Source organism: Lynx canadensis, chromosome D4, assembly GCF_007474595.2.
Source record: "Lynx canadensis isolate LIC74 chromosome D4, mLynCan4.pri.v2, whole genome shotgun sequence".
Taxonomy (NCBI): domain Eukaryota; kingdom Metazoa; phylum Chordata; class Mammalia; order Carnivora; family Felidae; genus Lynx; species Lynx canadensis.
The window spans coordinates 42,137,906-42,164,592 of NC_044315.2; the positions used below are offsets into that span (position 1 = coordinate 42,137,906).

Sequence of the window (26,687 nt, forward strand, 5' to 3'; positions counted from 1 at the left end):
AGCGTCTGACTTCAGCTCAGGCACAGTTTATGTGTTTGAGCTCCGCATCAGGCTTTGTGCTGAGAGCTTAGAGCCTAGAGCCTGCTTCAGATTTTGTGTGTCTCAGTCTCTGCCTGTCCCCTGCTTGTGCTGTGGCTCTCCTCTCTCTCTCGAAAATAAATAAACATAAAAATGTTTTTAAAAAATTTAAAAGAACTGACATAGCATAGCCCTAGAAATTTACTTAAATATATGATATATTTTCAATTTATGGAATCTTTATAAAAGGAAAATTTAAACTATACAATAAAATAACAATGCTACTTCCTGTCTCCTTCCCCTAATAACCCCACTATTATTTGTATTCTTTATTCCTCTAAAAATTGGCTCTTAAAATTTTTTTTAATTTATTTTTTATTTTTTTATTTACTTTTAATTTACATCCAAGTTCATTAGCATATAGTGCAATAATGATTTCAGGAGTAGAATTCAGTGATTCATCCCCTACATATAACACCCAGTGCTCATCCAACAAGTGTCCTCCTTAATACCCCTTGCCCATTTAGCCTATCCCTCTACCCACAACCCTTCCAGCAACCCTCAGTTTTTTCTCTATATTTAAGAGTCTCTTGTGTTTTGTCCCCCTCCATATTTTTATAGTTTTTGCTTCCCTTCCATTATGTTCATCTGTTTTGTATCTTAAATTCCACATATGAGTGAAGTCATATGATACTTGTCTTTCTCTGATGAATTTCGCTTAGCATAATACACTCCACTTCCATCCATGTTGGTGCAAATGTCAAGATTTTGTTCTTTTTGATTGCCAAGTAATACTCCATTGTATAGTATACCACATCTTCTTTACCCATTCAATCGTTGATGGACATTTGGGCTCTTTCCATACTTTGGCTATTGTCGATAGTACTCCTATAAACATTGGGGTGCATGTGCCCCTTTGAAACAACACACCTGTATCCTTTGGATAAATACCTAGTAGTGCAGTTGCTGTGTCATAAGGTAGTTCTATTTTTAATTTTTGAGGAACTTCCATACTGTTTTCCAGAGTGGCTGCACAGTTTGCATCCCTACCAGCAGTGCAAAAGTGTTCCTCTTACCTCTGTCATTGTCTGAGTTGTTAATTTTAGCCAATTTGACAGGTTTCTCATTGTGGTTTTGATTTGTATTTCCCTGATGATGGGTGATGTTGAGCATTTTTTCATTGTGTCTGTTAGTGATCTGGATGGATGTCTTCTTTGGAAAAGTGTCTATTCATGTCTTTTGTCCATTTCCTCACTGGATTATTTGTTTTTGGGTGTTGAGTTTGATAAGTTCTTTATAGGTTTTGTATACTAACCCTTTATCTGATATGTCATTTGCAAATATCTTCTCCCAATCCATCAGTTACCTTTTAGTTTTACTGATTGTTTTCTTCGCTGTACAGAAGCATTTTTTTTTTTTTTGATGGGGTCCCAATAGTTCATTTTTGCTTTTGTTTCCCTTGCCCCTGGAGACATGTTGAGTAAGAAGTTACTGTGGCTGAGGTCAAAGAGGTTTTTGCCTGCTTTCTCCTCTAGGATTTTGATATCTTCCTGTCTTACATTTAGGCCTTTCATCCATTTTGAGTTTATTTTTGTATATGGTGTAAGAAAGTGGTCCAGCTTCATTCTTCCACATGTTGCTGTCCAGTTTTCCCAACACCATTTGCTGAAGAGACTGTCTTTATTCCATTGAATATTCTTTCCTGCTTTGTCAAAGATTAATTGGCCATATGTCTGTGGGTCCATTTCAGCATTCTCTATTCTGTTCCATTGATTTGTGCATCTGTTTTTGTACCAGTACCATAGTGTCTTGATAATTACAGCTTTGTAATACAGCTTAAAGTCTGGAATTGTGATGCCTCCAGCTTTGGTTTTCTTTTTCAGGATTGCTTTGGCTCTTCGGGATTTTTTCTGGTTCCATACAGATTTTAGGTTTATTTGTTCTAGCTCTGTGAAGAATGCTGGTGTTATTTTGATAGGAATTTCTTTGACTATGTAGATTGCTTTGGATAGTATCGACTTTGTAACAATTTGTTTTTCCAATCCATGAGCTTGGAATATTTTTCCCTTTTTTGTGTGTGTCTTCTACAGTTTCTTTTATGACATTTCTATAGTTTTCAGTGTATAGATTTTTCACCTTTTTGGTTAGGTTTATTCCTAGGTGTTTTATGGTTTTTAGTCCAGTTCTGATGGGATCAAGTCCTTGATTTCTTTCTGCTGCTTCATTATTGGTGTATAGGAATGTGACCAATTTCTGTGCATTGATTTTATATCCTGTGCCATTGCTAAATTCATGAATCAGTTCTAGAAGTTTTTTGGTGGAATCTTTTGGCTTTTCCATGTGGAGTATCATGTCATCTGCGAACAGTGAAAGTTTGACTTCCTCCTTGCCAGTTTGGATGCCTTTTACTTCTTTGTGTTGTCTGATTGCTGAGGCTAGGACTTCCAATACTAGGTTGAATAACAGTGGTGAGAATGGACATCCCTGCCGTGTTCCTGACCTTAGGGGGAAAGCTCTCAATTTTTTCCCATTGAGAATGATATTAGCGGTGGGTCTTTTGTTTATGGCTTTTATGATCTTGAGGTATGATCCTTTATCCCTAGATTCTTGAGGACTTTTATCAAGAAAGGATGCTGTATTTTGTCAAATACTTTATCTGTGTCTATTGAGAGGATTATGTGGTTCATATTCTTTCTTAATGTGATTTATCACATTGATTGATTTATGGATATTGAAGTAGCCCTGCATCCCAGGTATAAATCCCACTTGATCATGGTGAATAATTCTTTTAATGTTATGTTGGATTTGGTTGGCTAGTGTCTTGCTGAGAATTTTTGCATCCATGTTCATCAGGGAAATTGGTCTGTAGTTCTCCTTTTTTTTAGCGGGGTCTTTGTCTGCTTTTGGAATCAAGGTAGTTCTGGCTGCATAGAATGAGTTTGGAAGTTTTCCTTCCATTTCTATTTTTGGAACAGCTTCAAAAGAATAGGTGCTAACTCTTCTTTAAATGTTTGGTAGAATTCCCCTGGAAAGCCGTCGGCCCTGGACTCTTATTTTTTGAGAGATTTTGATTACTAATTCAAATTCTTTACTGGTTATGGGTCTGTTCAAATTTTCTATATCCTCCTGTTTCAGTTTATGTAGTTTATATGTTTCTAATAATTTGTCCATTTCTTCCAGATTGCCCAATTTATGACATATAACTGCTCATAATATTTTCTTATTATTGTTTTTATTTCTGCAGTGTTGGTTGTGATCTTTCCTCTTTCATTCTTGATTTTATTTATATAGGTCCTTTCTTTTTTCTTTTTGGTCACACATGCTAGGGGTTTATCAGTTTTGTTAATCTTTCAAAGAACTAGCTCCTGGTGTCATTGATCCGTTCTACTGTTTTGTTTTTTTATTTCGATAGCATTGATTTCTGCTCTAATCTTATTATTTCCTGTCTTCTGCTGGTTTGGGGTTTTATTTGCTGTTCTGTTTCCAGCTCTTTAAGGTGTACGGTTAGGTTGTGTATCTGAGACCTTTCTTCCTTCTTTAGGAAGGCCTGGGTTGCTCTTTACTTCCCTCTTATGACTGCCTTTGCTGCATCTCAGAAGTTTTGGGCTATCATGTTGTCATTTTCATTGACTTCCATGTACTTTTTAATTTCCTCTTTAATTTATTGGTTATCCCATTCATTCTTTAGTGGAATATCCTTTAGTCTCCAAGTATTTATCTTTCCACCTTTTTTCTTGTGGTTGATTTCAAGTGTCATAGCGTTATGGTCTGAAAATATGCGCGGTATGATCTTGATCTTTTTGTACTTGTCAAGGGCTGATTTGTGTCCCATTATGTGATCTATTCTGGAGAATGTTACATGTGCACTGGAGAAGAATGTGTATTTTGCTGCTTTAGGATGAAATGTTCTGAATATATCTGTTAAGTCCATCTGGTCCAGTGTGTCATTCAAAGCCATTGTCCTTGTTGACTTTTCTGCTTAGATGATCTGTCCATTACTGTAAGTGGGGTGTTGAAGTCCCCTACTATTATGGTATGATTATCAATGAGTTTCTTTATGTTTGTGATTAATTGATTTATATATTTGGGTGTTTCACATTGGGGGCATAAATGTTTACAATTGTTAGATCCTCTTGGTGGATAGACCCCTTAATTGTGATATAATGCCATTCTTCATCTCTTGTTACAGTCTTTAATTTAAAATCTAGATTGTCTGATTGAAGTATGGGTACTCTGGCTTTCTTTTGGTGACTATTAGTATGATAGATGGTTCTCCACCCCCTTACTTTCAATCTGAAGGTGTCTTTAGGTCTAAAATGGGTCTCTTGTAAACAGCATATAGATAGATCTTGTTTTCTTATCCATTCTATTATTCTATGTCTTTTCATTGGAGCGTTTAGTCCATTGACATTTACAGTGAGTACTGAAAGATATGAATTTATTGCCATTGTGTTGCCTGTAGAGTTGGAGTTTCTGGTGATGTTCTCTGGTCCTTTCTAGTCTTTGTTGCTTTTGGTCTTGTTTTGTTTTGTTTCCTCTTTTCTCCCCTCAGAGAGTTCCCCTTAAAATTTCTTGTAGGGCTGGTTTAATGGTTACCAACTCCTTTAGTTTTTGTTTATCTAGGAAACTTTTAATCTCTCCTTCTACTTTCAGTGACAGCCTTGCTGGATAAAGAATTCTTGGCTGCATATTTTTCCAATTCAGCATGTTGAAAATATCCTACCACTCCTTTCTGGCTTGCCAAGTTTCTGTGGATTGGTTTGCTATGAACCTGATCTGTCTTCCCTTATAGATTAAGGACTTTTTTCCCTTGCTGTTTTCATAATTCTTTCCTTGTCTGTGTATTTGTGAATTTGACTATGATATGCCTTGTTACTGGTTGGGTTTTTTTTAATCTAATGGGAGTTCTCTGCTTCTTGGATTTTGATGTCTGTGTCTTTCCCCAGGTTAGGAAAGTTTTCCACTATGACTTGCTAACATAAAACTTCTATCCCTCTTTCTCTCTCTTCATTTTCTAGGACTCCTATGATTTGGATGTTATTCCTCTCTAATGAGTCACTGAGTTCTCTAATTCTTATATTGTGCTCTTTTGCCTTACTTTCCCTCTTTTTTTTTTGCTTCACTATTCTCCATAATTTTGTCTTCTATATAGCTGATTCACTGTTCTGCTTCATCCATCCTTGCCACCGTCAATCCATTTGAGATTCCATCTCAGTTATAGCATTTTTAATTTCATCCTGACTAGATTTACTTCTTTTATCTCTGCAGAAAGGGCTTCTATGCTTTTTTTCAACCCCAGCTAGTATTCTTATTATCGTGATTCTAAATTGTACTTCAGATACCTTGCTTATATCTGTGTTGATTAAGTCCCTGGCTGTCATTTCTTCCTGCCCTTTCTTTTGGGGTAAATTTCTTTGTTTTGTCACTTTGGAGGAAGGAAAAGAATTAATAAAATAGAAAATTAAAACTAAAGAATTAAAAAACATAAAAATTCTTATAAAGGAAGCTAGTTCTAGGTGTGTTTTGGTTTGTTTGTTGGAAAAAGCTTGATAGAATAGAGAAAAAAGGGAAGGAAAGGCAAAGGGAAAAAAAAGTAAGAAAATGTTTAAACTTTTAAAAAGATGTATACAGGGGTGCCTGGGTGGCTCAGTTGGTTAAGCGTCTGACTTTGGCTCAGGTCATGATCTTGCAGTTTGTGAGTTTGAGCCCCGCGTCAGGCTCTGTGCGTGTCAGGCTCTGTGCTGACAGCTCAGAGCCTGGAGCCTGCTTTGGATTCTGTGTCATCCTCTCTCTCTACCCCTCCCCCACTTGTGCTCTGTCTTTCTTGGTCTATCAAAAAACAATAAACGTAAAAAAAATTTTTTAAAGATGTATACAATAGAATAGAATAAAATGAAATGAAGAAAGTAACAGAATTAAGAAAAGTATTAAAAAACTGTAAAAAATGTTTTAATTTAAAAAAACAAAATAAAATTTTTTTCTTTTTCTGTATCCAAAAATAAGAAAAGAAAAAGGAAAGAAAAGACAAAAACCAAAACCAAAAAAACCCAAATAGGACCAGTGAGCAGAATGAAATCCGAATGAAATTACATCCAATTTCCCCTAGAAGTATAAGTATACAGCACTTTATAGTCCATACACTAAGCAGGAGGGGAGACTTATGGTGGTCCTCTAAGGGCTGAGCTTGGTTGGCGCAGTTGGGGAGGGCTTGGTGTTACAGGTCTGTTCTCCAGTAGGTGGCACTGTGTAGCTTACTGGGGTGGATCATTGTGGCATGAGTGCAGGGGTATGCACATGTACACAAGTGGTAAAAATGGAGTCACCCAGCTTTCCAGTGTCTGGTATCAGAACTCTGCACTCTCACTAACCAGCAATCAAGAACCCCTAACTTTGTCTCCGGCTCCCATCCACTCTCTGCTTCTACACTGACTGTATCCAAGCATCGGCCCACTAGGCAGCACCTCCTTCCTGAATTATATTTCATATGGGGCTGTGTTTCCAAACCCCTCACCTCTGAGAGCCCAGCCTCATGGACCCACTACGCCCCTCTGGGGGAGGGTCTTGTGGAGCAATGGCCAGGTGCCAGCTTCCCCCTGGGAACATCATAGGGTCATGCTGCTGCAGAGGCTCAGTGGTTGTGGCTGGGTGCCTGCTTGTCCCAGGAAAAGTTTGTGGGATTGCAAGGTAGCAGAGGTTTAGAAATTATGGCAAAACACAACACTCAGCTGGCACCAGATTTCACTGCCCCCTGGCATCTTTTTTCCAATCCCAGCAAATGTGGCTGTTCTCACGGATCACTGGGACCTTTGCCTGTGGGGAGGCCCCACAGCCTCTACCAAATGTGCTCCTGGCAAGGGAACCACCTCTCCCCATGTGGCCCACGGACCCCTCAGACCTCACTTCCTGCTCCTGGAGATTCACCCTTCCCACCAGAGCATGGCCAGGTGTTGACCTGTGGAATTTTCAACACTGCTTCCCCCTGTTGATAGAGTCCTAGTGGTACTGAAACCCTCTGCTTTCTCCTCTCTCCCTTTCTTGTTCAGTCACTCTTTCTCTTTCTCTCAGCTTCTTTCAGGGGGAGTGCTTTTCCTGGACTCTCCCTTCTTTCTGTGTCCTCTCTCCACAAAAACAGCTCCCTGCCCTCTGCAGCTTCTGTCTCCCCCAGTTCACCTCTCCACACTGCATACCTGCCAGTTCTGTGGTTCAAGTTATGCAGATTGTTGTGCTAATCCTCAGGTCAATTTTGTAGGTGTGCAAAATGGTTTGGTGCTGATCTAGCTGCATTTCAGGGATGAGAGAAGCTGAGAACTTTCAGGCTGCTCCACCAACTTGGCCCCTCCTGCTTACAAAATTTTATACCACTGTTAGTACCCCATTTAGAACAAATCCCTTACTTTGTTTCTTTGGAAATCATAGATACCTTGGGAGTTTTCTCATTTTAAAAATATCTACAAAATGAATGGAATAAAACACTTTATGTGTTTTATCTCTTTTAACAAAGGTTTCAACTGATACAAAGTCAAACAATAAGCCTTGCCTCAGAGGACCCCAAATGATTGCAGAGTATTAATTTTAATAAACATAATTTACCTTTTCCAGATTTAAAGTGTCATTTCTTCCAAATACTTGTTGAGTAGTCTCACTGTTTAACTTATGAATAGCACTCTCATTGAATATTGTCATTACTCATGATGTAAAACCATTTTTATTACGACTTTTAGTTTCATAAGCCTTTGTTTTCTTGTTTTATATTCACATTAGGGTTTTGTTTGTTGCATTTATAGCCAAGATGTAAAATATGAAATATGTAATAGTAAGACTTATTTGAATACAAATTATTATTTTTCCTGAAATATTCTTTGAATGTGTCCTTTTTAAAAAGAGTTGATAACCAGAAGTTTTAAAAATAGAAAAATGAATGTTATGACTACATATATGGCTATTACACACTGAAGTCTATAATAACCTTTGTGATATTGTAATAGGTATACTTCTTCACAGAAAGTAACTTAGCAAAAGTTGTCTTTTAAAAAACAAAGTTTTTATTTTTGTCTAATGATTTGAATGATATTTAATGATAAAGTATCTAAATTTTAACTGTTGAAGAGTGACCTATTAATCCTTCATATTTTTCACCAATTATGTAAAGTATAAATGTCTTAATAGATAAATTCAGGATTTCTATGGTTTCATGTCTTTGTAATTTGAGTAACATTACATAGTAGGAAAATATAAAAGGTATTGATAAGCCATTTTTAGTACTCTTTCAGAAGTTTTCCACTTTATTTCAGTTTGGTATTAGATTAGCTGCATTGGAATCAGGTGATTCTATTCCTTTTAAATAAAATGCATAATTTGGGACTCCAAATTTATCAAATCAAAATCTTGGTGGGAGTGGGGCCAATAACCTGAATTTACTGTTAGGTGATTATTATGCATAATACAGTTTTTAAAACGCTGCCTTAAATTGTTTTTATCAATTGAATCTATATAACAGTACATATAGTTTGGTGTTTCATAGAACCCTAATGGTAATTTGAAATTTGTTTTTCTTAACTGTGTTTTAGGGCCAATATGTAGTTAATACTGGCACTACTTACGCTGTTTAATCCACTTTTCTAATAAAAGGCAACCAGCAAACTAATGCCAAACCAGAAACATTGGAAAAGACTGGACACTTGGCTCTGAGAAATGAGATGACTATCATCCTTCACTTCCTTGTGCATATGGCCCTAGGACCAGCTGGAAATACTCAGGAGCCACTATCTGAGGCTACATACCATCAATGACTTCCTAAATCTTTACTGACTGTATTAGATCTAAGCTTTCTAAGAATTTAAAACCTTCTGTAATTTGACCCTCTCTTGCTCTGAATCTCATCTCCTTCTCCTCTTCTTTCCAGCTTTCCCCGTAGTGTGTTCATTCCTGCCTTTGCATGGTTCTCCTTCCCACTGAACATATTGTCATTCATTATCCCCAAAGTACTGGCATGCAATAGGGTTCATTAAATTCTGAGGAATTGATTTTATATCTGGCTCAAGAAAGGTATTAGACACATAATCACTGCTTAGATTGAAAACTCTGTGAAGGCAAGAAGCACATTCCTTAAAGAGCATAAAGAATGTACATGGTTCCTACATGGAACATTGTAATGACTAGGACTCATTCTGTACAGAGCTTATCCGGGTGTATCATGTACACCAAAGTACCTAATGAATATTATTAGTAGTATTAATAACAACAGTGTTTGTTCTGGCCCTGTTGTGGAATCTATGTTCCCTTTAGTCTTTTCATTTTTCATGGGGTACACCAGATTATAGAAGAGGTGGAGTGGCCATCTGTTCTAGATCTAGTCTTGAATACGGAATTTTGCCCTGGGGTAAAATCAAGTGCTCTGAGCGTGTGGCCTGGATATATGTGGCATAACTGAGGCTTTAAATCCTCCTAATAACTGAATAAAACCCATAAGGGAAATTCCTAGAAGTATTTGCTCAATTTGATTGAGCCCTGATATAAGTTTGTTAATGTGCTTATATGTGAGAGTCATATGCCAAATTCCGTCTTCTCAATGGTTTTTGTTAGCTCTGAAATAAATATCAGCCAAAGAACAACATTTAGCTGGAGGCTTAAATCATTTAATTACCAATATGTGCTTGCTTTGAAAAGATTTAGTAAGATGTTTTGGGCATATAAATTTCTTGCTTCTTTAGTGAGAACATTTGTGGAGGACTATAATTTTATTTTTATGTGTACAATTGTTAATACTTTGGCACAGTCTAGTCTCTTAATTATGATTTTTTTCTATTTTTTCTGAGATTTATTGATATTTACTAGACATATAACATTGTATAATTTAAGGTATACAGTGTAATGATGTGGTATATGTACATATCATGAAATGTTTACCACAGTAAGGTTAACACATCCTTCACACCTCACATAATTACCATTTTATTGTTGTTGTTCTTGTTATGGTAAAGACATTTAAAATGTATTCTCCAGGCAACTTGCAAGTATACGATACACTTTTGTTAACTGTGGTCACCATGCTGTATATTACACCCTGGAACTTATTTTTCTTATCACTGGAGGTTTGTACCCTTTGATCAATGTCTCATTTCCCCCACCCCTCAGTCCCTGGCAACCACTGTTCTACTCTCTGCTTCTATGAATTCAGCTTTAGATTCTACATGTAAGAGAAATAATATGGTGTTTGTATTTCTCTGTCTGACTTATTTCCCTTAGTATAATGCTCTCAAGGTCCATCCATGTTGCCACAAATAGCAGAATTTCCTCCTTTTTTATGGCTCAATAATATTCCATTGCATGTATATACACTGCATTTTCTTTCATCCATTCATCCATCCATAGATGGACACTGAGATTGTTTTTATGTCTTGGCTATTGTGAATAATGTTGCAATGAAAATGAGGGTACAGATATTTCTTTCAGATCCTGTATTCACTTTCTTCGGATATATTCCCAGAAGTGGGATTGCTGGGTCATATGGTAATTCTACTTCTAATTTTTGAGGAACTTCTATACTGTTCTCCATAATGGCTGTATCAATTCACATTCCCACCAATACTGCACAGGGTTCAGTTTTCGACACATCCTTGCCAACATTTGTTATCTCTTACCTGTTTGGTAATAGCCATTCTAACAGGTGTGAAGTGATATTTCATTGTGGTATTGACTTGCATTTTCCCAAGGGTTACTGAGATTGAGTACCTTTTAATGTACTTGTTGGCTATTTGTATGTGTTCTTTGTCAAAATGTTTATTCTGGTCCTCTGTCCATTTTAAATTGGATTATTTGGATTTTTGCTATTGAGTTGAATGAGTTGTATAAAGTTTCCAATTGGGAAGTATGATGCCTCCAGCTTTGTTCTTTCTCAAGATTGCTTTGACTATTCAGGTCTTTTGTGTTTCCATATAAATTTTAGGATAGTTTTTCTATTTTTGTGAAAAATGATGTTGGAATTTTGATAGGGATTGCATTGAATCTATAGGTGGCTTTGGATAGTATGGACATTTTAACAATATTAATTCTTCCCATCCATGAACATGGGATATCTTTCCATTTACTGGCATTTTCTTCAGTTTCTTTCATCAGTGTCTTACAGTTTTCAGTGTATATAGATTTTTCACTTCCTATTGTTTTGAGTGCTATTGGAAATGGGATTGTTTCCTTTATTTTTTCCAGTGTTTTGTTGTTAGTATATAAACACACAATTAATTTTTGTATGTTGATTTTGCATCCTGCAACTTACTGAACTTGATTCTTTTTAATGAGTTTTTAGTGGAGTCTCTAGGATTTTCTCTATATAATATCATGTCATGGAAAAACTGAGATAATTTTACTTCTTCCTTTCTGATTTGGATGCCTTTGATTTCTTTTTGCTGCTTAATTGCTCTAGCTAAGACTTCCAGTACTATGTTGAATAAGAGTGGTGACAGTGGCACCCTTGTGTTGTTCCTAATCTTAGAGGGAAAGCTTTCAACTTTTCATTGTCAGGGATGATGTAAGCTGTGGTCTTGTCATATATAGCCTTTATTATGTTGAGGAATGTCCCTTCTATAACCACTTTGTTGAGAGTTATTATCATGAGAGGACTGTTGAATTTTGTCAAATGCTTTTTCTGCCTCTATTGAGATGATCATGTGATTTTTATCCTTCACTCATTGTAGTATGTCACATTTATTGGTTTGCAAATGTTGGCCCCATGGTGTATGATCCTTTAATGTGCTGTGAAAACCTGTGTGGAGGAAATGCTATGGTGAAATCTTCAGGGAGTGCATGAGGGCTATCCTGGTCGTTGGTTTTTTTCAGCAGCAAAAGCTGTTGGGGTCCTCTGCAGAACAGGCCACTGTGAAACGAGGTTGTGCCTGCCATGTGTCTGATACTGGTAGCCCAAGCCTTTTTTCCTTGTTCCAGGCCATTTCTGTACACCTCACTTGTGCCAGTCTCTGGGTCAGGTGAAACTGAAGTGGCTCCTTCTTGCAGTGCATCAAAAGGCTGGGAAAGCTGATTGCTCACCCCACTCTCCCTTTCCCAGGGAGGGGAGGGAACTCTTTTCATATTGGTAGTTCCCTGTCTATGCTGAGCAGCACCGGCCTGGGTGATAGGCTGACACAAGCAAAATGAAGCTGTCCTTCTTTTCTTCTACATTTGGTTAGTCTCAGGTTTTTTTGTCCCACTGTGTTTTGGGGCTTTAAAAGGAAGGTGTATACCTTCTCCTTTTTTCCTTGTTATTACTTGCAAGAATTTAGATATGGTGATGAGCCATCTTAGAATATAGAGACCAAAAGCAGTATCCACTTAGGAATGAGGCACAGATGTCTCTTTCATTGCTACTATTAACACTGGTTCTATAGATTCTTGCAAATGAAAATACACAAGAAAAATATATAATTACGGGATATACAGCCAAAATGTGATTGTCAGTGACATGTTTTTGGACATAGAAAATCCAAGAGAATCAACTCATGAGCTATTAGAACTAACTAGATAATTCAGCAATAAGTTCTAAACAAAGGTCAACCAACAGAATAAAATAGCCTTTACAAGTAATAATATATTTTAAAATGCTATTTTAAAATTTTTATTTACAATAATAAAAATAACTATTAAATACCCAGGAATAAATGTTTTAACAAATGGAAGAAACCTATAAAGCAGACTAAAAAACACTGGAGGACATAAATCAGCTATTAAATAAATGGAATAAATACTGTTTTAAGAATAGTAAGAATCAATACTGTAAATGTGAGAATTTATTCCAAAGTTAATCTAAATGTCAGTGCAGTTCTAGATACTGACAAATCGATTCTACAAAAATAACTAAAGGGGCACCTGGGTGGCTCAATTGGGTAAGCGTCTGACTCTTGATTTAGGCTTGGGTCATGATCTCACGGTTCATGAGTATGAGCCCTGCATTTGGTTCTGCACTGACAGTGTGGAGCCTGCCTGGGATTCTCTCTCTCCCTCTCTCTCTCTCTGCCCCTCCTCCGATCTCGCTTTCTCTCTCTCTCAAAGTAAATAAATAAACCTAAAAAAAATAACTGACAAGTAGGAATAAAGATGGCTAATGAAAAAGAATGGACAAAGAGAGGAATATTTTCCCTACCAAACACCAAAACATGTTATAAAGCTGTGGTAAATAAAACATCATGATTAGTGTAGAAATAGAGGCATAGAGCGTTTGACAGAATAGAGTTCCACCGTTTTACAGTCCCACCAGTAGTGCACAAGGGTTCCAATTTCTCCACATTCTTGCCAACACTTGTATTTTTGATAGTAGCGACCTAATATCTCATTCTGTGTGCTTTTTAAAATTTTTTATTCAATTTATTTAAACTAAAAAAAGAAAAAACAGTTCATCCATTTCTCCATACCTGCCCCCCCCCACTTCTTGAAACCACCAATCTGTTCTCTATATCCATGAGCTTGGTTTTGGTTTGGTTTGTTTGTTTTAGATTCCACATATAAGAAGGTTCGTACAGTATTTGTCTTTTTCTGTCTGACTTATTTCATTTAGCATAATGGTCTCAAGGTTCATCCATGTTGTCACAAATGGCAAGATTTCACTTTTTTAAATAGCTGAATAGTATTCTTGTGTGTGTGTGTGTGTGTGTGTGTGTGTGTGTGTGTGTGTGTCTCAATGGACATGTAGGTTTTCTCCGTATCTTAGCTATTATGCTGTGTTGAACATAAGAGCACATATGTTTTTTCAAAGTAGTGTTTTTGTTTCCTTTGGATACACACCCAGAAGTGGAATTGTTGGATCATGTGGTAGTTCTATTTTTAATCTTTAGAGGAACCTCCATACTGTGGTTGTACCAATTTAAATTCACACCAGCAGTGCACAGAAGTACCTTTTTCTTTGCATCCTTGTCAACACTTGTTATTTCTTGTCTTTTGGTAGTAGACATTCTAATGGGTGTGAGGTGATATCTCATTGTGGTTTTGATTTGCATTTCCCTGATCATTGATGATGTTGAGCCTATTTTCATGTAGCTATTGGCCATTTGTATACGTTCTTTGGAAAAACGCCTATTCAGATCCTCTGCCAAATTTTGGCTCAGATTGTTTTTTGCTATTAAGTTGTATGAGTTCTTTGTATATTTTGAATATTAGCCCCTTATCAGATATATGATTTCCAAATATGTTCTCCCAATCAGGAGGTTGCCTTTTCATTTTGTTGGTGGTTTCCTTTGCTGTGCAGAAGCTTGTTCATTTGATGTAGTCCCAGTTGTTTATTTTTTGCTTTTGTTGCTTTTGCTTTTAGTGTAAGACTAAAAAAAAAATCACCAAAACCTATATCCAGGAGCTTGCTGCCTATGTTTTCTCTAGTTTTATGGTTTCAGGTCTTCTGTTCAAGTCCTTAATCCATTTTGAGTCGATTTTTGTGTATGGTATAAGATAGTGGTCAGATTTCATTCTTCTGCATATGTCTGTCCACTTTTCCCAATGCCATTTATTGAAGATACCATCCTTTCCCTATCATACATTCTTATCTCTTTCATCATAAATTAATTGACCATATATGTATCGTGATCATATATGACCATATAGGTTTATTTCTGTGATATGTGTTCTGTTCCATTGAACTATGTGTCTGTTTTTATGCCAGTACCATATGGCTTTGATTACTATAGCTTTTTTTAAAAAAATTCAAGGTAGTTTGATTACTGTAGCTTTGTAATATAGTTTGAAATCAGGGAACATGATACCTACACTTTTGTTCTTTTTTCTCAAAATTGCTTTGACTATTTGGCTCTTTTATGGTACAATACAAATTTTTGGATTTTTCTATTTCTGTGAAAAATACTATTGGATGTTTGGGATTGCTTTGAATCTATGTATTGGAGAGTGTGGACATTTTAACAGTATTAATTCTTCCAACCATGACTGTGAAATATCTTTCCATTTATTTGTATCTTCTTCAATGTCTGTCTTCTTTTCTTTTTTTCTTTCTTTCATGTAAAAAAGGTGTTTTTATTAAAGCATGGGGACAGGACCCATGGGCACAAAGAGCTACACTCAGTTTCTTTCATTAATGTCTTATAGTTTTCAATATATAAGTCTTTCACTTTGGTTAAATTTATTCCTAGGTATTTTGTTCTTTTTGATGCAATTGTAAATGGGATTTTTTTTTCTTAATTTCTTTCTGATATTCATTATTAGTGTAAAAAACAGTGACTGGTTTTTGTGTATTGATTTTGTATCCTGCAGCTTTACTCTGAATTTGTTAATTAGTTCTAAGTTTTTTGCTGGAATGTTTAAGATTTTTCTTTATATAATATCATGTGCTTTACAAATAGTGACAGTTTTACTTCTTCTCCAATCCAAATGCCATTTGTTTACTTATTTATTTATTTCCTAATTTCTCTAACAGGACTTCCAATGCTATGTTGAATGAAAATAGCAAGAGTGGATATCTTTGTCTTGTTGCTGATCTTAGAGGAAAAGCTTTCAGCTTTTCACCTTTGACTATGATGTTACTTGTGGGCTTGTCATATGTGGCCTTTATTATGTTGAAGTACATTCCCTCTATATCTACTTTGTTGAGAGTTTTTATCATAAACAGATGTTGAGTTTTATCAAATGCTTCCTAAGCATCTGTTTAGATGATCATATGATTTTTATTCTTTTTAATGCGGTATATCACCTTGACCAATTTGGGAATGTTGAACCATCCTTGTATCTCTGGAATAAATCCCACCTTATCATGGTATGTGATCCTTTTCATGTATTGCTGAATTCAGTTTGCTGATAGTTTGTTGAAGACACAATATTTGCTTTTATGCTCCTCAGGGATATTTGCCTGTAGTGTATGTGTGTGATCCTTTTCTAGTTTTGGTATCAGGGTAATACTGGCCTCATAAAATGTGTTTAGAATAGTTTGTCCCTCTTCTACTTTTTGAAAGAGTTTGAGAAATATTAATATTAATTCTTATTTGAGTGTTTGGTAGACTTCACCAGTGAAGCTGTCTAGTCCTAGACTTTTGTTTGTTTGTTGGGAGGTTTTTGATCACTGATTCAACTTCCTTGCCAGTAATCAATCTGTTCAGATTTTCTATTTCACCATGCTTCAGTTCTGGTAAGTTGTCTGTTACTAGGAACATATTCCTTTGTACCAGTTGTAACATTTATTTTGTTTCTAATTTATTTTCATCCTTTCTTTTTTCCTGGTGAGTCTAGCTGAAGGTTTGTCGATTTTGTTTATTTTTTCAAAGAATCAGCTCTTAGTTTCACTGATCTTTTCTACTGTCTTTTTAGTTTCTATTTCATGTATGTCTGCTCTAATCTTTGTTATTTCCTTCTTTCTACTTTCTTTGGGCTTCATTTGTTTTTCTTTTTCTAATTCCTTGAGGTGTAAAGTTAGGTTCTTTATTTGACACTTGTTTCTTTTTTTTTTTTTTTTAATTTTTTTTTTTTCAACGTTTATTTATTTTTGGGACAGAGAGAGACAGAGCATGAACGGGTGAGGGGCAGAGAGAGAGGGAGACACAGAATCGGAAACAGGCTCCAGGCTCTGAGCCATCAGCCCAGAGCCCGACGCGGGGCTCGAACTCACAGACCGCAAGATCGTGACCTGGCTGAAGTCGGACGCTTAACCGACTGCGCCACCCAGGCGCCCCTGACACTTGTTTCTTTTTTTTTTTTTTTTTTTTTTTTTTTTTTTTTTATGAAATTTATTGACAAATTGGTTTCCATACAACACCCAGTGCTCATCCCAAAAGGTGCCCTCCTAAATACCCATCACCCACCCTCCCCTCCCTCCCACCCCCCATCAACCCTCAGTTTGTTCTCAGTTTTTAACAGTCTCTTATGCTTTGGCTCTCTCCCACTCTAACCTCTTTTTTTTTTTTTTTTTCCTTCCCCTCCCCCATGGGTTCCTGTTAAGTTTCTCAGGATCCACATAAGAGTGAAACCATATGGTATCTGTCTTTCTCTGTATGGCTTATTTCACTTAGCATTACACTCTCCAGTTCCATCCACGTTGCTACAAAGGGCCATATTTCATTTTTTCTCATTGCCACATAGTATTCCATTGTGTATATAAACCACAATTTCTTTATCCATTCATCAGTTGATGGACATTTAGGCTCTTTCCATAATTTGGCTATTGTTGAGAGTGTTGCTATGAACATTGGGGTACAAGTGCCCCTATGCATCAGTACTCCTGTATCCCTTGGATAAATTCCTAGCAGTGCTATTGCTGGGTCATAGGGTAGGTCTATTTTTAATTTTCTGAGGAACCTCCACACTGCTTTCCAGAGCGGCTGCACCAATTTGCATTCCCACCAACAGTGCAAGAGGGTTCCCGTTTCTCCACACCTCTCCAGCATCTATAGTCTCCTGATTTGTTCATTTTGGCCACTCTGACTGGCGTGAGGTGATACCTGAGTGTGGTTTTGATTTGTATTTCCCTGATAAGGAGCGACGCTGAACGTCTTTTCATGTGCCTGTTGGCCATCTGGATGTCTTCTTTAGAGAAGTGTCTATTCATGTTTTCTGCCCATTTCTTCACTGGGTTATTTGTTTTTCGGGTGTGGAGTTTGGTGAGCTCTTTATAGATTTTAGATACTAGCCCTTTGTCTGATATGTCATTTGCAAATATCTTTTCCCATTCCGTTGGTTGCCTTTTAGTTTTGTTGGTTGTTTCCTTTGCTGTGCAGAAGCTTTTTATCTTCATAAGGTCCCAGTAATTCACTTTTGCTTTTAATTCCCTTGCCTTTGGGGATGTGTCGAGTAAGAGATTGCTACGGCTGAGGTCAGAGAGATCTTTTCCTGCTTTCTCCTCTAAGGTTTTGATGGTTTCCTGTCTCACATTTAGGTCCTTTATCCATTTTGAGTTTATTTTTGTAAATGGTGTGAGAAAGTGGTCTAGTTTCAACCTTCTGCATGTTGCTGTCCAGTTCTCCCAGCACCATTTGTTAAAGAGGCTGTCTTTTTTCCATTGGATGTTCTTTCCTGCTTTGTCAAAGATGAGTTGGCCATACGTTTGTGGGTCTAGTTCTGGGGTTTCTATTCTATTCCATTGGTCTGTGTGTCTGTTTTTGTGCCAATACCATGCTGTCTTGATGATGACAGCTTTGTAGTAGAGGCTAAAGTCTGGGATTGTGATGCCTCCTGCTTTGGTCTTCTTCTTCAAAATTCCTTTGGCTATTCGGGGCCTTTTGTGGTTCCATATGAATTTTTAGGATTGCTTGTTCTAATTTCGAGACCCTGACACTTGTTTCTTAAGATAGGCATTTATTACTGTGAACTTTCCTTTTAGAACTATTTTTGCTGCATCCCATAAATTTTGATGTTACATATCCATTTTCATTTGTCTCAAGGTATTTTTTATTTCTCTTGATTTCTTCTCTTGCCCATTGGTTATTCAGTAGCATGTTGTTTAATATTCACATATTTTTTAATTTTCCAGTTTTATTAATGGAATTAAATTCTAGTTTCATATCATTGTGGTCAGAAAAGATGTTTTATAGGATTTTAATTCTCTTAAATTAAGTTTTCTTTTGTGGCCTAACATGATATATTTTGGAAAATGTCCCATATGCACTTAAGAAAAATGTGTATTCTGGTGCTTGTGGATGGAATGTTTTGCAAATATCTGTTACATACATCTGGCCTAATGTCATTTAAGACTCATGTTTCCTTATTGATTTTCTGTCTGGATGATATATCCATTGATATAAGTGAGTATTAAAATCCCCTACTTTTATTGTATTGCTGTTTATTTCTTCCTGTAGGTCTATTAATATTTGCTTTGTATATTTAAGTGTTTCTAAGTTGGATACATAAATATTTACAAATGTTAGATCCTCTTGTTAGATTAACGCCTTTATCATTATGTAACTCCCTTCTTCATCTTTTATTTGCAGTCCTTGTTTTAAAGTCCATTTTATCCGATATAAATATAGGTACTTCAGCTCTCTTTTGGTTTTTGTTCGCATGGAATATCTTTTTCCATCCCTTCACAGTCTATGTATGTCCTTACATCTAAAGTGTGTCTCTTGTAGGCAACAGATAGATAGTGTTGGTTTTTTATCTATTCCATCAATCTGTGTCTTTTGATTGGAGAATTTAGTCCATTTACATTTAAAGTAATTATTGATAAGTATGTGCTTATTACTATTTTGTTAATTGCTTCCTAGCTGTATTTACAGTTCCTCTCTGTTCTTCTCTTCTTCCCTTGCACTATTCCTTTGTGGTTTGATGACTTTCTTCATATATAAGTTATCCTTATATTCTTTTCCCTTTATTGTTTTGGATTTTCTATAGCTTTATTTTCTTATGCTTACTATAAGGCTGGCATATAACAGCTTATATCTATTATATCCATAATAGTCTCTTTTAAGTTGATAACAACTTAAGTTTGATCACATTCTAAAGCTCAACATTTTTATTCTCCTCACTCCATGTTTTGTTTTTGATGTCACGTTTTACATCTTTTTTATCTTTGTATCCATTAACTAATTGTAATCATATCTATTTTACTACTTTTTGTTTTTTAACATTCATACTATCTTTGTAAGTAACTAATCATTGTGGTTTTGATTTGCATTTCTCTGATGAGACATGATTCTTTACATAGGTACTCCTAAAGATTTATAAAACAGCTACTAGTATTAGCAAGAGAGATTAACCATTTCATGAGATGTAAGGCCAAAGTACAAAAATCAGATCTATTTTTATATGTTAGCAGTAAATAATTGGAAAATGAAATAGAAAACTTTCAATTTATAGTAGCATTTAAAAAATATTTAAATAAATTCAAGGGAAGACATGTAATCTACCAAATGTTGGAATGAATGTAGAGAATGGAGAATTTTCATCCATTGTTGGTGGTTGAAGATTTGGGGGAAAGCTCTAGTTCTAATAAATGAAACATTCACCTATGATATGACTTAGCAATTCTTCTTCTAAGTATTTACCCAAAAGAAATGAAAACATATGTGTGCAAACATACACACAAATGTGTTCAGCAATATTTATAGCAGTTTTATTCATAATAGTCAAGAATTGGAAATAGCCCAGGTGTCCATCTACAAGAAAATGTATTATTATATAATGGAATATTACTCAGCAATAAAATGAAATGAACTTTTTTTAAAGTTTATTATTCATTTTGGAGAAGGAGGGGCAGGAAGAGGGAGAGAGAGAGAATCCCAAGCAAGCTCTGTGCTGTCAACACAGAGCCCAATGTGGGGCTTGGACCCACAAACTGTGAGATCTTGACCTGAGCCGAAATCAAGAGACAGACACTTAAACAACTGAGCCATCCAGGCACCCTTGAAATGAACTTCTGATATATGTAACAATGTGGATGAATCTCAAAAACATAAGTGAAATAATCTAGACACAAACCAGTATATGGTGTACGATTCTATTTATAAATTTATAGAACAAGCAAAATTACTTTACAGACAGTGGTTTTGCCTTTGGGGCGAGGATTTGGATTGGCTAGGAAGAGACACCAGCAAACTTTCTGAAGTGATGGAAGTGTTCTTTACTTTGATCTGGGTCTGGATTATCCAGTGTTTTCATTTGTCAAAGCTGATAAAGCTGTAATTAAGACTTAGGCATTTCACTTTATATGAATTTCACTTCAAAACGTATTAAAGAGAACCATAATAAATATTGACTTTTCGTTAATGATGTGAATGCTCAAGTGTTTGGGGGGAGCTGTGTAGATTTCTGCAGCTTCCTTTGAAATGCATCAACAAAGTAAGATGGATTGATGGATATGTGAAAATGCAAAATAATTAATTGTAGCATGTAGGTAGTTGGTACATATTTGTTTCTGTGTTTTTAATGTTTATTTATTTTTGAGAGAGAGAGCGCACAAGTGAGGGAGGGGCAGAGAGAGAGATGGAGACACAGAATTTGAAGCAGGCTCCAGGTTCTGGGCTGCCAGTGCAGAACCCGATGTGAGACTTGAACTCACAAACTGTGAGATCATGATCTGAGCTGAAGTTGGACACTTAACTGACGGAGCCTCCCAGGCATCCCTAGTGGGTACATATTTGTACACCATACATTTATTTCAACTTTTCTGGATGTTTGAAGCTTTTCATAATAAAATGTTAGAGGGAAATGCACTTTGGAAAATTATGACTTGATTATAGAGAGGCAAAATCATCACTACCCCTCCTTTGCGCCTTTGGAATCATGCAGAAGACAAGAATGATGAAGAAAAATTCAACTCCTTTTCACAGCCAACCTAGGTTATAGCTAAAACTCTGTATTTCAAAATACATGGAAGAACAGTGAAAAACAGGTTATTAGTGAAAGCATCCAAAAGGACACAGATATAAGACACCATGGAAAGAAGACTTAGGTGCTACAGATCTCTGAAAGATCAAGACCTCTTAGAAGATGAAGTGCACATGAGGTGCAAATCTGATATCCCCTATTTGCAACAGTGGAACAGGTCTGCAGTGGCTTGTGATAGCCATCCTAGAACTGGTTTGCTTCCAAAGAATTGAGGAGGCAGGGCCTAATGAAGAATAACATAGACAATGAATATCTGAAGGAGGCAGCTTTTCTCACAGCAGGCAAAAGAAGAGTTTCCTTACAGTATTAAAAGAAAAAGACGAAAACAACCAAACCATAACAAAAATAACCTGGCTAATGGAATTCATTAAAAAAATTAAAGTCATATGCAAAGTGTCACTAGTCTGGAAGATAGCACAGGCCCCTCTGCTATGTAACTTTCTGCAAATAGGTGATCTAGGAAAAAATCTCTTTAAAAACTGAGTTCTGAGAAATGAACCAACATAGTATCCATACAAATATACTAGAATAAGAATGGAAAAAAGAAACAAAAAGTAAATGGCAGGAAAAAAAAGTTTCACCACAGATAAGTTGCTATTGAGTAGATGAAAATATATTAGTATGGGGCTCCTGGGTGGCTCATTCTGTTGTGTCTGACTTCGGCTCAGGACATGATCTCGTGGTTCATGAGACTGAGCCCTGCATTGGGCTGTGTGCTGACATCTCAGAGCCTGGAACCTGCTTTGGATTCTGTGTCTCTCTCTCTGCCCCTTCCCCACTCATGCTGTGTCTCTCTCTGTCTCTGAAAAATAAAAACATTAAAAAAATTGTTTTAATATTGGTATGAGTTTAAAATGTTAATCATTTCTTCTAAAAGGGATAAGTTTAAGGTAGAATTAAATGTAAGAATTTAAGGAAAATATGATGAGACATAGGAGCAGATGAACTTAGGCAGATGCACTGCCAACTTGCTAGTTGGCAGAAAAGCAAAGAAGTAAAAGAAAATAACTTATCTCAGAAAAAATATATATTGTTGGTTTCATAAGAATGTGTGTGTATGTCAATAATTGGTGTGTGGCTGTGGGAGGAATTGCCTAGGGAGGGACATCAGAGAAATTTTTGGAGTATGAAGATGTTTTATATATTGAGCAGGGTAGTGGCGACATACATGCATACAATTCTCAAAGCTCATTAAACGAAACACTTAAAATGCATTTACTATTTCACTTATTATGTCTAAGTTTAAAAATAAAATGTATTGGGGGAAAAGGATTTATGAAGCATGTGACAGAGATTCAACATATGTATAATTGGGGTCTTCAAGGAGGAAAACAAATCATGGAACAGAACAAATATTGAAGTTGTAATTCAGCAACAATTTCCAGAAATAAAGACTTATAAGAACATAAAATGAACCAGGGAAAATTGATCTTAAATGTGTCATACCCTAGGCGTGTTTTAGTAAAGCTTCTGGATGGGAAAAAAAGAAAGAAGAGCCAAGTAAAAAGTTCGTGTCGTGTATAAAGGGGAAAAAACAAAGATGAGACAACTCTGTAGCTCCAGAGCTCCCAATAAGCTGGCATGAAGCCTCTGCAGGAACTGCAGTGCACTTCACTTTTTCCCAGTCCTGCTTCCTGAAGCTTCTTACAGCTGTTGTTTCTACAAAAAACCTCCCACACGCAAATTTTCATCTCAGATTCTGCGTCCAGGTGATCTGACCTGAGATGTACCACAAAGGAAACCTTAATTAATTCTGAGAGGTAGAAATAGTTACAGATAACTTTCTCTGGGAGTAATGCAATAAAACTAATCAATTACAAAACCTGAAAACAGAGGTCATTATGACCTCAGTATTTAAAAGAAAAAAATTCTTGGGTCAAGTAGATAAATGTGAACAAATTACAGAATATCCCTAAAAGAATAACATTCTGGAATGATCAGAACCCACGGGATGGCTAAAACAGTGCTCAAAAAAATTATAACTGTACATATTTACATTAATAAACAAGAAGAAATGAAAATAAACAGCTCCAGTACTAATAACTAGAATCTAAAGATTAAAATAGAAATTAATGAATTAAAAATGTACAATTAATAAGTGAACAAGAGTTGTTTTTAAAAAAGAAAAAGCATGGGGTGCCTGAGTGGCTCAGTCATGTAAGTGTCCCACTTTAGGTCAGGTAATGATCTCGTGGTTCACAAGTTTGAGCCCCTCGTGGGGCTCTGTCCGGCTTAGAGCCTGGAGCCTGCTTTGGATTCTGTGTCTTCCTCTCTCTGTGCCCCTCCCCTACTCTCTCTCTCTCTCTCTCTCTGTCTCTGTCTCTCAAAATAAATAAATAAATAAATAAATAAATAAATAAACAAACAAACAAACATTTAAAAAGAAAAAGTAATAAAATAGATGGACCTGGTGTTACCTTACCTAATTAAGAAAAAAGAAAGTACAACTATGTGAAACAAGTGATAAATAACAGTAGCCACAGACTCGGGGGGTGGGGGGGTATCATGGCAGGCTACTTAGCTCAACTACATGCAAATAAATTTGAAAGCCTGGATGAAATGGAAAGTTTTCTAGGAAAATATAATGTTCCAAATTTTGCTCTAGAACAAAGAGAATACTAAAACCAAGTTGTCAGAAAGGTACCTTCTTACCTTCCCTTTCAGTAAATACTAAGTAAGCCAAATTCAGACAAGTGCTACTACAGTAAAGAACAGATCAATTTAATCTCATCAAAACTACTGTAGTACATGGAAAGAGAAAGGTACCTCCAAATTTTTTTTAAAAAAACTGCACACACTGGGTGTTATATGTAAGTGATGAATTACTAAATTCTATTGCTGACGTCATTATTACACTATTTGTTGACTAACTTGGATTTAAATTTAAAAAAAAAATTGGATGCTTAACTGACTGAGCCACATAGGCGCCCCCTTGATTAACTATTTTTCAAGTTGTTTTGTAAAGAAAATTATTTTGTGTGGATTATTTTTAGAATTTGATGAATAAATTACACCATTATAGATTGTTACAAAAAAAAAAAAGACTGCATAAAACTAAAAGAAATCAATCTCACGTTAATGTAGAAATCCTATGATAAAATGTTGGCAAATAGAGGTCAACAGCACATCAAAAAATAATATAGCACACCAACTGGAGTTTATTCCAGAAATGCAAGGATAATTCAAATCCAAGAAAATTACTAATAATCCTATTAATAGCTTTATGATGGAAAATCATGATAGTTTATATGGATGGTAAAATGGGCTTAAGACAATTTGATATTTTTATAAGAAATAAAAATGAGTAGAAAACTATTAAATTACATATTATAGATTAATATATTAAAATATATTTCTTAACATTAAAATATGGCTCTCATCTCAAAGCTGGCATAGTATTTCCTAAGAAGTGAAAGGACTGTCACTAAAGTTAGGAAGAAGTCAAGCATGTCCATCAGTCAGGAAGAAGTCAAGCTGGATTCCAGCTCCGGCAGGTCCAGGGGTTCCCAAAGGATGAACGGCGTCACGAAAGTAACAAATGGACCCAGACCACAGCCTGTGTTAGACTGGCCGCTTTATTGTGGCAAGCGTGGCGTTATATTTGTTAGCAATTTCCTTATAACGTGTGTCATCTATGTTTTCTGGCATTACCTGATTCTAAAGATGTTCCTTTGTGTAATCACCCATTAAGGAACAACATAGTTATTTTCTTGTAACGTTCCCTCCTGCCCTATCAAGGTCATCTAGCTCTCAACACCTCAAGGGGAACGTTTACAGGGATGTGACTTTTTAATTGTTCCTTTGAACCATTTGCAGTACAGGGAACAAAAGTATTCACTTTGGTCTGGGGTGCAGGGAGGGAGCCAAGAGGGCCCTGGGAACCCACGCCTTATGTGCTCCCAGAGAAACAATGTATACCTAGGAACTAATGAACCATTCTGTACCTTAACCCACCAGGTCCAGTTATCATCTGGAATGCCTCCTGGGGGCCAAATGGGCCTAGGGGTTGGAGTAACTTGTATCCGTATATACATTCCTTTGTTGCCAGAGTGGGGATTTCGAACCCATTTGTCCCCCTCCTTGGCTGGGAAATATATGGGGCTGTCCTTCCTTTAGGGAGAGGAGTCTTTATAGGGGGTGGCAAGGGCTAGATGTAGGGCCGCATGATTTCCTTGCGGAATCTTCTTTCTTTCCCCAGTGGTTCTTTTCCCGGGGGGCCTGTCGTGGGCACTTCCCCAACCGACAAATCCCCAGGTGCTTTCACTGGGAGGGGGGCTGCCCTGACCAGCGCTAAGGCCAAATTACATAAAAGCAGGAGTACGAGAAGCTTCACTTTCGGTGGGCCACCATGCAGTGCCGATCTGTCCACCGCCCGGGCCCTGCCATCAGGCTAGTTGGAGAGCTTGGCTTCTGGCACATCAGTGCTACTATTTAATACTGTTTGGGAGGAACTTAACTGATGCAATCAGAAAAGAAATTAGAGGTGTAATATTTGGAAAATAAGAGATAAAATTATCAATATTTGAAGATACGATTCAATCCCTAGAAACTAAGGAGCTGAAAAATTATAACAAATAAAAAGCTTCAGTAAGCTAAATATATGTCAACAATCTTTATATATACAAGCAACAGTCAGTATTAGAAGCAGCCCCCAATCAGGTCATGATCTCAGGGTTCGTGGGTTTAAACCCCACATTGGGCTCTGTGCTGACAGTGTGGAGCCTACTTGAGATTCTCTCTCTTTCCTTCTCTTTTTGCCCCCGCACTCACACTTCCCTCTCTCTCAAAAATAAATAAACTTTAAAAAAAAGAAGCAGCCCCCCAAAAATAAAATGCTCAGGAATAAGCTAGATCTATAAAGAGAAAACTTAAAAATGATTCTAAGAAATGCAAATAAAGATTTAATTGGGAAGGAACTCCATGGTCTTCAATTAGGAAGACTCAAACATGTTAAAATGTTAGCCTGATCCAGATGAAATGTAACATGATTGAAATAAAATTACCAGTAAGATTTGGTTTTTAAGGGGAGGGAAACTAGACAATGTTCCATATGGAAAACCAAACAAGCAAAAATTACCAAGAAAAATCTGCAAAAGAAGGGTAATGAGAGGGAGATAGCCTGCCAAATGTTAACATTTATTATAAAGCCTCACTAGCTTACATATGTTCTAACACTTCACTAATAAAAAGAGAGATGGAACGGAACAGAAAGTCCAAAAACTGACCCAAACACACAGGAGTTCACTGGGAGGAAGGTGAACTTTCTAATGAATGGTTGTGGGACAACTGAGTATGATTTTATGTAGCAATTTAAAAATGATGACCAATAAGTAACAAATTGAAAATTGAAAAATGAAAACTTAAAAGTAGCAGAAAAA

At 36.4% G+C, this 26,687-nt stretch overlaps 1 protein-coding gene and 1 long non-coding RNA gene across 2 annotated transcripts in view; one reads left to right on the plus strand and one right to left on the minus strand.

Moving 5' to 3' along the window:
* Positions 1 to 26,687, plus strand: part of CNTLN (centlein) — a 312,305-nt gene that overhangs the window by 268,465 nt on the left and 17,153 nt on the right. The window lies entirely within an intron of this gene.
* On the minus strand, positions 10,756 to 24,198 carry LOC115499778. Its single transcript, XR_003964291.1, has 3 exons — positions 24,104 to 24,198; positions 14,927 to 14,931; positions 10,756 to 10,768 (listed from the first exon to the last, which is right to left on the minus strand). It is a non-coding gene; the product is annotated as an uncharacterized LOC115499778 (long non-coding RNA).